At 42.7% G+C, this 12,195-nt stretch overlaps 1 protein-coding gene across 11 annotated transcripts in view; it reads left to right on the top strand.

The window, feature by feature from the left end:
• Positions 1–12,195, top strand: part of NCOA7 (nuclear receptor coactivator 7) — a 158,366-nt gene that overhangs the window by 47,708 nt on the left and 98,463 nt on the right. Inside the window, exon 1 of one of the 11 annotated variants that reach the window (XM_027603604.1) lies at positions 603–679. The exons of the other annotated variants lie outside the window; for them this stretch is intronic. The gene's annotated coding sequence lies outside the window, so the exon portion shown is untranslated. Of the gene's footprint in view, positions 1–602; positions 680–12,195 lie in introns of those variants that run through there. 11 annotated transcript variants of the gene reach the window in all.

Here is a 12,195-nt window from a genome sequence, read left to right as displayed (position 1 = left end):
TTTGCCATATGATCCATGTGTTTAGGAGAAGTGCTGGGGAAAAAGGAAAGGAGGGGTCTGTTCTAAGTAGAGGAAACACTGAGATTCTAAGACCTTGAGGGGGGAAAAGGCCCATGGCAGATTCCTGGGTCTGCAGGAAGGCCAGTGGTGCTGGAACTGAGTGCTTTAGGGAGAATAGCACAAAAAGGGTGGAGAAGTATGTGCGGCAAGTCATGCAGGTGTTTGTTGGCCACATTTGGGAATTTGGATGAAGCAACTAGAGGAATGGAGGTACCATTAAATGAAATGGGAAAACTAGGAAAATAATAGTTTTGAGTGGGAATCTCAAGAACTTAAGTTTGGACGTGTTAATTTTGAGATGCTTATGAGACATACCAGTAGAACCGCAAAATGTACAGTTGGGTATATGTGCCTGGAGTGAAAACAGAGTGGTCTAGGCTGAGATAGAAGTTGAGGAGTTAGTTGTTGGCCCCAGCCAGCAGGGGAATGGACGAGATCATATAGGGAGAGAATGTAATGTGAAAAGAGAACAGAACTTAGGAATGGGGAACAGAATTGATAACTCTAGCCTTTACTGGTCTAGTAGGAAGAAATCCAGAAGAGATGGAATCACAGCAGCCAAGAGAAAAGAGCAAGCATTTCAAGAAAGAACGATCAGAGGTTTTGGAAGCAATGAGAGGTAAATTAGATGAGGACTGAAAAGTATCCTATCCATTAGGTTTGGCCACTTGGATGTCATTGATGATTGAATAAAAGCAGTTTCAGTGCGGTAGTGGGAGAAGCTGGTGTAATGCAAATGGGAAGTAAGGGAATGAAGTAAGAACTTCTAGGCAGTTCTTCCGGGAACTTGACTGGGAAGGGAAGCCAAAAATTAGGGCCATGGTAGGAGGGAGATGTGGAGGTCAAGGAAGGGTAAGTTTATAAAGACGGAGGAGGGCACCTGGGTAGCCCAGTGGGTTAAACGCCTGCCTTCGGCTCAGGTCATGATCCCAGGGTTCTGGGATCGAGTCCCGCATTGGGCTCCTTGCTCAGTGGGGAATCTGCCCGCATCCCCCCCTCCCCCCCCCCGCCGCTCTCGTACACGCTCTCTCTCTCTCTCAAAAATTAGAAAAAAAAAAAAAAAGACGGAGGAGGAAGAGAAGTAAAGCATGTTTGTTGGTTAGTGGGGATGGTCCATCTGAGGTGGGGGTGTGGGGTCCCCCAGAGAGGCCAGCTTGATGACTGACCCTTATGTAAAGTCATGGGAACATTAACAAAGCAATAAAGCAGGAGATCAGCCGCACCAGATTGCCTATACCCTGTCCAACCGGGGCCTATAACATGCTGTAAAGTTTTAGTTGTGTATATTGGCGGTCTACCCTCTTTTTTGCTGATTGCTCACTGTGTGCCAGGAGGCTTACAAATATGACCTTATTTAATCCTTAGAACAACCCATGAGGTACATGGTGGTATTTTCCTCATTTTGACAGGCAAGAGAGCAGGCTTGGAGTGGTTTAGTAACTCCCAAGTGATACGGCTAATAAGTAATCAGTCAGGATTTCTTCCTTCAGTGTTCAGCTCTTAGGCCTTTATTAACTACGACTTCCATACTGCCTTCCAAATATAGTGTAAAAATAAGTAGAACCAATCTATTCCATATTAGAAATTTTCAGTTGTAATATATTCATTTAGAACTTTATAGACATTTTGTCATAAATTTTTTTTTAGCAGTTACTAATGTGTCCTCTTTGTAAGATATGTCCAAAGGTAGCTGGAGAATTCCTAAGTGTTTAAGACTTCTTCCTTACTGATAATGAATCTTAAAAATAAACTATAAGTGAGTGGGTTTTAAACTATTGGAGTTTTAACATAACTTTTCTGTTATAGGTGAGCATCAGTTGTTTATGTACATTTTAAATGAAGAATGCCCATCTTAATGCTATGGGCAGGAACCTGATGTACAGTATGTTTGAGGAACACAGCTCCTGTTCTGTAGTAGCCTCTTCTGGGTACAGAAAGCAAGCCATTAGCAAATCTTCCTACATTTTGAAGTAAACATTGTGCAGTGGAATGGTTATGTCTGCAGCTCTGATAACAGCTGTTAAATTTCTTTTCCTGCAATCAGAATTCTAATGAATGTCTCCAAGACCTTTTTTTAGTACACTGTCTCACAGTGACTTCATTTTGTAGGCACATCGTGTAAGGAACTTCAGTTCCTCTCTAGCAGTAGGTGTGGGATGAAGAGGTACCAGGTAATAAAGTAATTCGTTAATGCCCTGGGAACCTGGAAGAAGTGATTGAGAAATTAGAAAGAAAAGATAGCATTTTCTTTAGTAAGCATCAATTTCATGTTAACTTGACATCTCCTTTTTCTTCTTCCACTCATCTTAATACAGGCACCATGTCTAAGTTCAGAAACATAAGATCTTTTAGGGGAAGGGCTGAGGTCATCAGGGCCACCATGCCAAGGACAGAATCTCTGCTGCATCTGACAAATAGGCCTTTTTCAACCTGGATTTGAACTTTTCCACCCACAGGGGCATTCCAGGCGCCCCCCCCACCATGGGGGGGTGTACTTATTTCTTTCTTGAAAAGCTCTTGTTAATAGAAAGTTTTTTTAAAAGTTTTAGTTTAAATTTACTTTTTTTTCAATTTATTTACTTATTCTCAGTTACTGAGGATCCATGCAGAATATATCAAATCCCACTTTCATTTATTGTCATTGTATGTGTTTGAAGGCAACTTCGTGTTCTTCCTGAACCTTTTCTTTTCCATACTGAATATCCCAAGTTTCTCAATCTCTCCATCTAAGACAGTTTTTAGATTCTTCACTACCGTGCTATGGTCTGATTAATGCACTTATAGGAATATTACTTGTTATCCTTTTATTTTCATTAATACAGTAGTTTATTAGTTTGTTGATAACAATTGTATTCACACTGAGGGGAAAATAGTGTTTTTCCTTATGGGAATTGGACTTTTAATTTTATCTTGTTTGTTTTCTATCCCTTATTCTAATTTTCCTGGAATTTTGAAACCTGATTTTTTACATCAAACAGATTTGCCGTCCTTCGTCGCTTGGGTCAGACCTACAGCCTGAACAGCACGCCCTCAGTGTTCTTGTCCAAGCAGTTGCTGAAAACGCTGAGGTGGAGAGCTGTACACATTATGGCACATTAGTACTGTCAGTGGATTAAATAATTATCTTTAAGTCTTTCGACTTGCTAGAAATCATCTTGCTCTGAGTTCAGTTAACTAAATTCTCTAGCTCATCTGTTTCCTTCTTACCTTTAAGAAGGTAGTGCCAGACATTCTCAAGGACCTTAGTGAAATCTTGATATACATGCGACATGCCCATTCATTGATATGCCAAATCTAGCAGTGCTGTTAAAAAAGAGAACTGTGTTAGTTCATTTTCCCTCATTTTCTTATAGCCATGGTGGTTCCTAGCAGTCAGTAATGTCTCTTCAAGTAGTCACAGATGATTGGTCTAATATCTGTCAGTTTATTTTTCAGGGAGTCACGATCAAGCTGCTCAGTGTGTCATTTCCAGAATCTGATTTTTTTTTCTTTTGAAACCCAGAATTTATTTTTTTCTAATTCCTGTCTTTCTCCAGGACTCTTCAAAGGTTACTGGTAATGGTTCCACAATGCAGGGAGTTATTTCTTACAGGGCTAGAGACTTCGTCCTGGATTTCATTTTCTTAGCCGTGCTGCTTCATCCTTTTTAGAATGGTCTCTTTGATAGAGCTGCCACATTGGAGTGAACTAGATCTCCTTTCTCCCTCTTATGAGTTAACTCCACCCAGTGTGCCATGGGCACTGGCCCTATTGCTTCTTGCAGCCTCATTCTGTCAGCATCCCAAAAATTTCCTTGTGACTTTTTCCTTTGCATTGATTACAACCATCTGTTCATCCTAAGCTTCAGATTTCCATTGTTGTTCTTCTGGGTTTCTGTCATTTGCTTGTTGCTTTTGTCTAAGCTTCATTTTGTTCCTCTCTACCATTCTTTGTACATGCCTATTGAAAACCCGAGTTCATCAGGATACATTTGGTTCTCGAGATGCTTTCTGCTTTGCCTCTTCAGCAGGCTCATTTGTGATGGAGTTGACAGAATTTGTTTTGAAGAACATATCATCCTTCTTGAACCATTTTCCTTTTAAGCTCTGGCCATGAGATCATATTCATCTGTTCTTTCCCTCAACAAACATTGGTAGGCTCACTCATACGTGGAATCTAAAAAACAAAACAAGTGAATGAACAAACAAAAAGCAGAATCAGCCCTGTAAGTACAGAGAACACACTGACCGTTGCCACAGGGGGTGGGCCTGGGGGTAGGGCAAGATGGGTGAAGGGGAGAGGGAGATACAGGCTTCCAGTTATGGAATGAATAAGTCATGAGAATAAAAGGCACAGCATGGAGAATATAGCCAGTAGATACTGTAATAGCGTTGTATGGTGATAGATGGCAGCTATGCCTGTGGTGAGCATAGCATAACATATGGAGAAGCTGAGTCACTGTGTTGTACCCCCTGAAACTAATGTAACATTGCGTGTTAACTATATGCAAATTAAAAAAAAAAAAACATTTGTAGGAATGTATGGTCTGGTGTAATAACAGGATGCTTATAAAAGAAGTAACAATGGGATAAGCACCGGATAAGGGGACTGCCAAGTGCTAAAAGTATGAGGCAGAGGAAGTGACTGTCCAAAAGAGCCTGGGCATCAACATAAAAGAGGTGATATTGTGCTGTCTTCAGATGTCAGGAAGAGAGAATGAAGGGAGGGAAGTTTCACACGGATGAAAGAGTGTGTATGGATGCACGGACGCATGAAATTACATGGGATTTACGTGTGACTGGGACACTGAGATGGAGTCCTTAGATTCTTTAAGAGAAGCCTATCATTTGGGTCAGTTCTTTTTCACTCTCTGCTGTATACTTCCATATCTTCCTTTTGACTCACAGTCCTAACCTTCAACTGGAAAGTAAGGGGAAAACATTGTTGACGACCCAAATCTATAAGATTCCTACCTAGAACTTCAGTCACTAGAGATTCATTTCATGTTTCTTCTGTTGGAAATCAATCTCTTGACCATGCGTCTGGACCTTTCTTGAATGATGGTTTTGATCATTCTTAGGCTGTTCTCTGCCACTTTGTGAATTAGTGTGCTAAACCTAATTCTACCAGGGCGAATTTGGGTTGCTTTTATTCCCCCTGACAAGGAGCCACCAGATAGCTTCCTCTTGTTTTAATTATTAAAGGGATCAGTGAAATAATTACCAACTTAATTTTCTTACTTCCCAGGCAAGAGAGCACACATCAGTTCATTGGTTATGCTACCTAAGGATTAAAGTTTGCACCCTGGATAGGAGGTATGAGTCCACAAGCCCCACAGATGATTGGCTTTAACCAGTCCCATTTTTCACTGGTCAGTAAAGATTCTTCATTTATAGCCCACGAGGGTCTAGCACACCGAAGATGCTCAGAGTTCACAGTTTTTTATCAGCTTTGGCTGGTAGCCTGCTCAAAATTCACAACCGATTTATAATGAAACTCAGCACCAAGTTTACTTCCCGGGGAAGTGCTGCTGGGAGCAGGAAATTCTCGGGCAGGACTGGTGAGGGATTGCTGTGATCTCTCAGGTGCCCTTATTATTTTCTGAGGCCGCTGGTGGCTCTCCCATCCATGGGACACCACCACACTGCTGCATCCCCACATGGCACGCTGCCGAGCCTTCCTTCTGCCTGCCCTGTGTCCTGCCCCCCAGAATTCTCTTACTGGTTTCAGTTTCTCTCTGGAGCTTCAAACTAATTTTCTTTCTTGGATCTTTTATAAATTATTTTCCAATTTCTAGAAATGCTGTTTAAGGAAACATTTATGTTTTTCAAAATAAAGTTTCTGTGTTACCGTAGAGTGAAACTATTGGCCTAGAAATCTGGTGATTTGTTAATTTGGGGTCATAATTTTAAGTGATTCTTAGAGTTTAACTGCATTGAAGGGAAAATAAGAAATTAAGGGGGCAAAAAATCAGAAACCAGGAAAGACAAATGTGCTTATAATGAAGATCAAATACAGATACATAGAACATTTACTTGATAAGGCAGACAACTAAAACTCTTAGAAGAAATAAGTGGGGCTGGTCTTTGGTGTCAGGACGGAGGCAGGAGGCTGCTTTGGGGGCCTTTGTCCCCTCTCCCAATGACCATGTCATCAGCATTCCTCACATACCACCCCAAATGAAAAAAACAGGCCTGATTAAAAAAAAAAAAAAGTCTACCTGTTTAGCAGATGGGGCTTTAAAGCAAGGCTCAGAACCTTTCCTAACCCTTCCAGATCTCAATTCTGTTCCTCCTTTCCTCCTGGAGCAATTATAGACTGGCCCCACTCACTTAAGTAAGGCCTTCTTGCCTCTGTCTCTTTCTTCCTTTTTGTTGGTGCTACATAATTGTTTCCTCTGAGAATAATGGAACTTTTTAAAAAATGGCATGTTTAACTGAAGTTGTCACTGTTTTTTAAAAATCATACCGCATGCAAAAATATTTTCGTAGGGAGATAATCAAGAAATGATAAAGAATCTTTAAAAATAAGTTGCAATTGGATACACAGTGAGAGAAGTATTAAAAGAAACATGTGGGTGGCTTTTTTTTGTTTTTAGTAAATGCAAATGTTTGGCTTTAACCATGGAAAGCTCTCATGAAATACTTATCTGTCTGAAATCATCGCGAGGTAAAACTAAAGTGACTTAAAAATATAAATAATGCTTATTAAATACATGTGGACATAGTATAGTTAGTCCTCTGCGCCTATAAGAAAATTGTAGAAAATTTCATTTAAAATAACGAAGAAGTTTGTTCTCTGGATAGTCAGTCTTCCTATGATTTAGATTTCTCTCTTAGTTGTTTATTTGTATGGAATTAAGGGCAAGAAAATATCTTAAAAACTACTTAAGCTAACTTCTTGGTCAAGCTGAGTTACTGAGCCTTGAGAGGTGGTTACTGAACTGGAGTCACTGTCTGGTGAGGGCATCATTTACCCTTTCATTCAGCAAACATATTTTGCTTCTGGTGTATATCCTGGATACTGTGATAAGCACTGAGTATACAGTGATGTGTAACTACGACAGACATTGTCCCTTCCCTCAGGGAGCTTATAGTCTATGAGGGAAAACCAGATATTGAACAGTTAAACTGCAGTAGTGGTGATTCAATTAGACTATTGATAAGTGGTACAAAGAAAAATTAATGGCAGAATAGCCCTGGTGGAAGGTGGAGATTGAGATGGAGCAGGAGCCAGGGTCCGGGTTTCTACTTAAACAGCTGAGTGGACAGTGGTTTTCCAGTAAGGTAAGAGACACCTCAGGGAAACCAGGTTTGGGAGAGGTAAATGACAGACTGGATTTGGGTCCCCTTGAATTTGGTGTGCCTGTGGGAAGGGCACGTGGAGAACTGGAAGAGGTGATTGGATACACAGGGGAGAAGCTCAGAGCTATTCTGAACTGGAAGGATGAAGTTGAGAGACATCAGTTTAGGAATAAAAATGGAAGCCGTGGGCCATGGGTCCTCTGAAAAGAGAGCAGGAAGAGAGGACTCCCAACCCTGTCCCGTCCCTAATCTTCCCCATCGCTGTTAGTACATCTACCCCTTAGCTTAAACTGAAAATCTGGGAGTTGGTTTTAATCTTCTTTCCCTCACTTTCCACACCTAGTTCATTAGCAAACCCTGTTGGCTCCACCTCCAGAACATAACCTGTCTGTTCACTTCATCTCCTTCATCCTCTCTCTCTCCCGGATTGCTGCTGTAGCCTTCAGCTGGTCTCCTAGCTTCTACTCTTGCCTTTGACAATCCCAGTCTTCACATAGGAGTCAGAGAAGAACTTTTAAAACCCGAATCAGATCATCTCATCCTCTGGATTAACTCTTCCAGTGGCTTCTCATAGCCCTTGAAACAAAATCTAAACTCTTTACCTTGGTACAGACCCTGCAAATTTCAGCCTCTGCCAACCTCTCTGATCTGGTCTTACCAGTGTCTGCCTGGGCGCCGCATCCCAGCCGCCTGTGGCCTTCCTCCTCGAACACAAACATGAGCAGGACGTGGCGTCAAGAAAGCCAGAATATATCTGGTTGGCAGTTTTGATTGCAGCTGAAGGGTCAAGTGAGATCAGAGTCAGAAACTGTCCACGGAGGCTTCCCAGCCCTCGCTCACTGCTCCCTCCATCCCTGCTGCGCCCTCTGTGAGGTATTTCCTGAAGCTCCCGGCTCTGTGACTGCAGTGCCCCTGGGATGAGTGTAGGGTCCCCCAGGAGTCTGGAATCCTGACTGGTCAAAGGAAACGCACAGTGAAGACTTGTTCTTGTTAAAACAGAAAATAGAGACCAGAGGAACAGAGGATAAATGAGAAAGAATACAGTTTTTAAGGACTGCAGGGCTCACCCATGTTTCATGATTAAAAGCAACAGTAAGTGATAATGATAAGAAATTGAAAGAGTGTAAAAGAGGGTAGCGTAAGTGATTTTTATTTTTTTTAATTTTTTTTAAATGTTTTATTTATTCATGAGAGTCAGAGAGAGAGAGAGAGAGAGGCAGAGGCAGAAAGAGAAGCAGGCTCCCCGCCTAGCAGGGAGCCCGATGCGGGACTCGATCCCAGGACCCTGGGGTCATGACCTGAGCCTAAGGCAGAAGCTTAACCATCTGAGCCACCCAGGCACCCCACATAAGTGATTTTTATTTATTTATTTATTTTAAAAGATTTTATTTATTTAATTGACAGAGAGAGAGACAGAGAGAGAGAGAGAGGGAACACAAGCAGGGGGAGTGGGAGAGGGAGAAGCAGGCTTCCTGCCGAGCAGGGAGCCCGATGTGGGGCTCGATCCCAGGACCCTGGGATCATGACTTGAGCCGAAGGCAGTCGCTCAACCAACCGAGCCACCCAGGCGCCCCCACATAAGTGATTTTTAAAGTCTTGACCTTTTCTTCCCTTCTCCCCTGCAATTTCCATTCTCTAAAGGTCATCTGGGTGATAGGATCATAGCGATCCTTTTAGAAATATTCATGCATATGTAATCATGTCTTCTCTCCCATGCCCATAAATAGATCCCGATTGCTCTTTAACTTCTTTTGTTTTTACTTAATGTTATATGTAGACATATATCTATGATGATTCCATATTTTTTCCTATGACACTTGTCACATGTATGATAATATATATAAATTCCTTGCAATGATCAAGGTCTATGTACAGTTAAACTTTGACCTTTTGACCTTTGGTGGGTCAAAGTTTAACTGTAACAAAATTGTAACAAAACATTTAACTGTAACAAAAAACTGTAACAAAATTGCCCTCTGAGAATTGTGTCCCAGCTGGCATTCCTGCAAACAGTATTTTTCTTGGGATGTTACCATTCTGCTATAAACACATGCTTTTGAAAAGTTGCTACTGGGCTGGTACAGCCTCTCTGGAAAACAGTATGGAGGTTCCTCAAGACCTTAAAAATAGAGCTACTGTCCGTCCCAGCAATTGCATTACTGAGTATTTATCCCAAAGATACAGACATAGTGAAAAGAAGGGGCACATGCACCCCAGTGTTCATAGCAGCAATGTCCACAATAGCCAAACTGTGGAAGGAGCCGAGATGCCCTTCAACAGATGAATGGATAAAGAAGATATGGTCCGTATATACAATGGAATATTACTCAGCCATCAGAAAGGATGAACATCTACCATTTGTATTGACATGGATGGAACTGGAGGGGATTATGCTAAGTGAAATAAGTCAAGCAGAGAAAGACAATTATATGGTTTCACTCATATGTGGAACATAAGCAATAGCGCAGAAGACTGTAGGGGAAGGGAGGGAAAACTGAATGGGAAGAAATCAGAGAGTGAGACAAACCATGAGAGACTCTTGACTCTGGGAAACAAACAGGGCTGTGGAAGGGGAGGTGGGTGGGGGGATGGTGTAACCGGGTGATGGGCATTAAGGAGGGCACGGGTTGTGATGAGCACTGGGTGTTATATGCAACCAATGAATCCTTGAACACTACATCAAAGACTAATGATGTACTGGGATGCCTGGGTGGCTCAGTTGGTTGGGCGGCTGCCTTCAGCTCAGGTCATGATCCAGGGTCCTGGGATCTAGACCCGCATCGGGCTCCTTGCTCTATGGGAAGCCTGCTTCTTCCTCTGCCTGCTGCTCCCCCTGCTTGTGCACGCTCTCTCTCTCTGACAAATAAATAAATTTTTTTAAAAAATCTAAAAAAACCCCAAAACTAATGATGTACTATATTTTGGCTAACTGAACATAATAAATAAATAAATAACAAAATAATAAAATAAAATAAAAAGTTGCTACTTTGGGGATGTTTTAGTCTACATCAGCTTCTCCTTCCTCTTTTCTTCCCATTTCCTGTCTTTTTGTCGTTCCTCATTTTCGGTCTTCCTTTCCTAGTTTTCTTTCTTCTTTCCCTCCTTCTTTCCCTTCCTCCTTTTCTTCCCTTCTGCCCTCCTGCCCTCCCTCCATCCAGTCATCTGTATTTACAAAGAGGCCATTCCACACAGGGGAGTGTGCTATAACAGCCCTAAGCAGCTCGCGTCCTCTTGAGGGAAAGGATAATGGAATTCCAGGCCTCCCAGCTCAGGCGCCTGCTGAGATACTGCAGGCGATGAACTGTAGCTCCTTTGAGAGCAACAAATATATAGGAGCACAGACAGCTTGTATGAAGAGAAACGGAAGGTCCTGGAGATATTTAGCCTGAAGAAGGAAATTTGCTGGGTGGGTGTGCTATCTGCTTCCCATCTTGGAATGCCTGCCTTGAGGAGCAGAAAAGTCTCAGTTCTCTGATACAGGGGAGGAGAGAAATCAGACCAATGGCTGGAAACTTCAGAGGCGGATTCTGGCATTCAGCATCACAAAGAACTTTATAAATGCCATTTATTGATTTATAAGTAATAATTGTTTTCTATATCAGTGAGTGCTCCTTTTGATACAAGTGGCAACAAAACCCCACAAGAGTAGGCGAGCCATTAAGAAAGGCGGACTTCTGGGTTGGGACACTGTGTCTCTCTGCTGTTTTCCTGTTCACCCTCAGGCCCCACAGTGCGCTCCTGGGGCTCTGGACCCATGATGTGTGGTGACAGGAAGACTGCCAGACTCACATCTTCTTGGGTAGGAATGAGCAGGAGTGCTTCTTGGCAGCTCAGTCAGTTGCCCAGCTCGGCGTCGCCCTGACTGGACTGAAGTGAAAACAACCCTTGGGGAGAGGGAGCAGGTGGGGAGCGCACAGTGGCCAGTGGTCGGCTGCACTTCCTGGTCTTGCTGAACAGGAACAGCAGGTTTTCCCAGCTCTACCAGTGGGGCAGTTCCCTGGTCAGCCTTGGGGCAGCCACCAGTGCTGCTCAGAGTGGCTCGTTCTTGTCCGTTTTCCTGACAACACTGAGGAGGAGCCTATCTGGAAGCTGGACTTCCCTTGGCGCCCATTTTCTGGTGGCATAGATTTGGGGACCTAGGGATTAATTTGGAGTTGAGCATTTACAAGTTCATATGTTTGACAAATGAGGGGTTTCTCTGGCAATACAATTCATTTAAAAAATTTTCAGGCTTTAATTCTATTGTTGTTGGCCACACTGCACGGGTTAGTAACCAGAACCATGGACTTTGGATGGAGATAGAACCGACTCAGGAATTTTGGTCTCTCAGCAGTGGGCTGGTACTCATCAGCTCATCTCCTGAGCCTTCAGAGAAGCACTGCCCTCTGGGTCTTTGCTTCAGGGCAGCAAAAACCAGTGGCCTGAGCTGGGGAGGCACTGTTTATTTGCTTCTTAGGAGCCCTGGTCTGTGTTCTAGCTGCCTCAGTGCAGTTGGGCCACCATCCTGTGTGTCTGGCAGGGGGAATAAGTGGAGGTATTTGGGAGGAGCCTGAGGAAGAGAGTTGCTTCTAAACCCTCATCTCAGTACAGTAGCGTCTCCTACTTTTTTGCACTAACTTTAGTTGGGGGCAGGTAATTTGGCTTTTCCACGTCTGCCGGACTCCAGGGGTCACCAGGCTCTCAACTGTTGCAAGCCACAAATAAAAATTTTCTCTTAGCAAAGATATATTTTCATCTGGTTCTACTTTAAGCTGATAAATTATAGTCTGAGCTTGTCTCTTTCTTATAAGATCTTACTGAAGACTTGAAAGAAATGGAGAGTTTACTTTAGAACCCTAAAAATTCTCTTAAG

This window comes from Zalophus californianus, chromosome 7, assembly GCF_009762305.2.
Source record: "Zalophus californianus isolate mZalCal1 chromosome 7, mZalCal1.pri.v2, whole genome shotgun sequence".
NCBI lineage: Eukaryota > Metazoa > Chordata > Mammalia > Carnivora > Otariidae > Zalophus > Zalophus californianus.
This window is presented reverse-complemented; position numbering and strand designations above follow the sequence as displayed.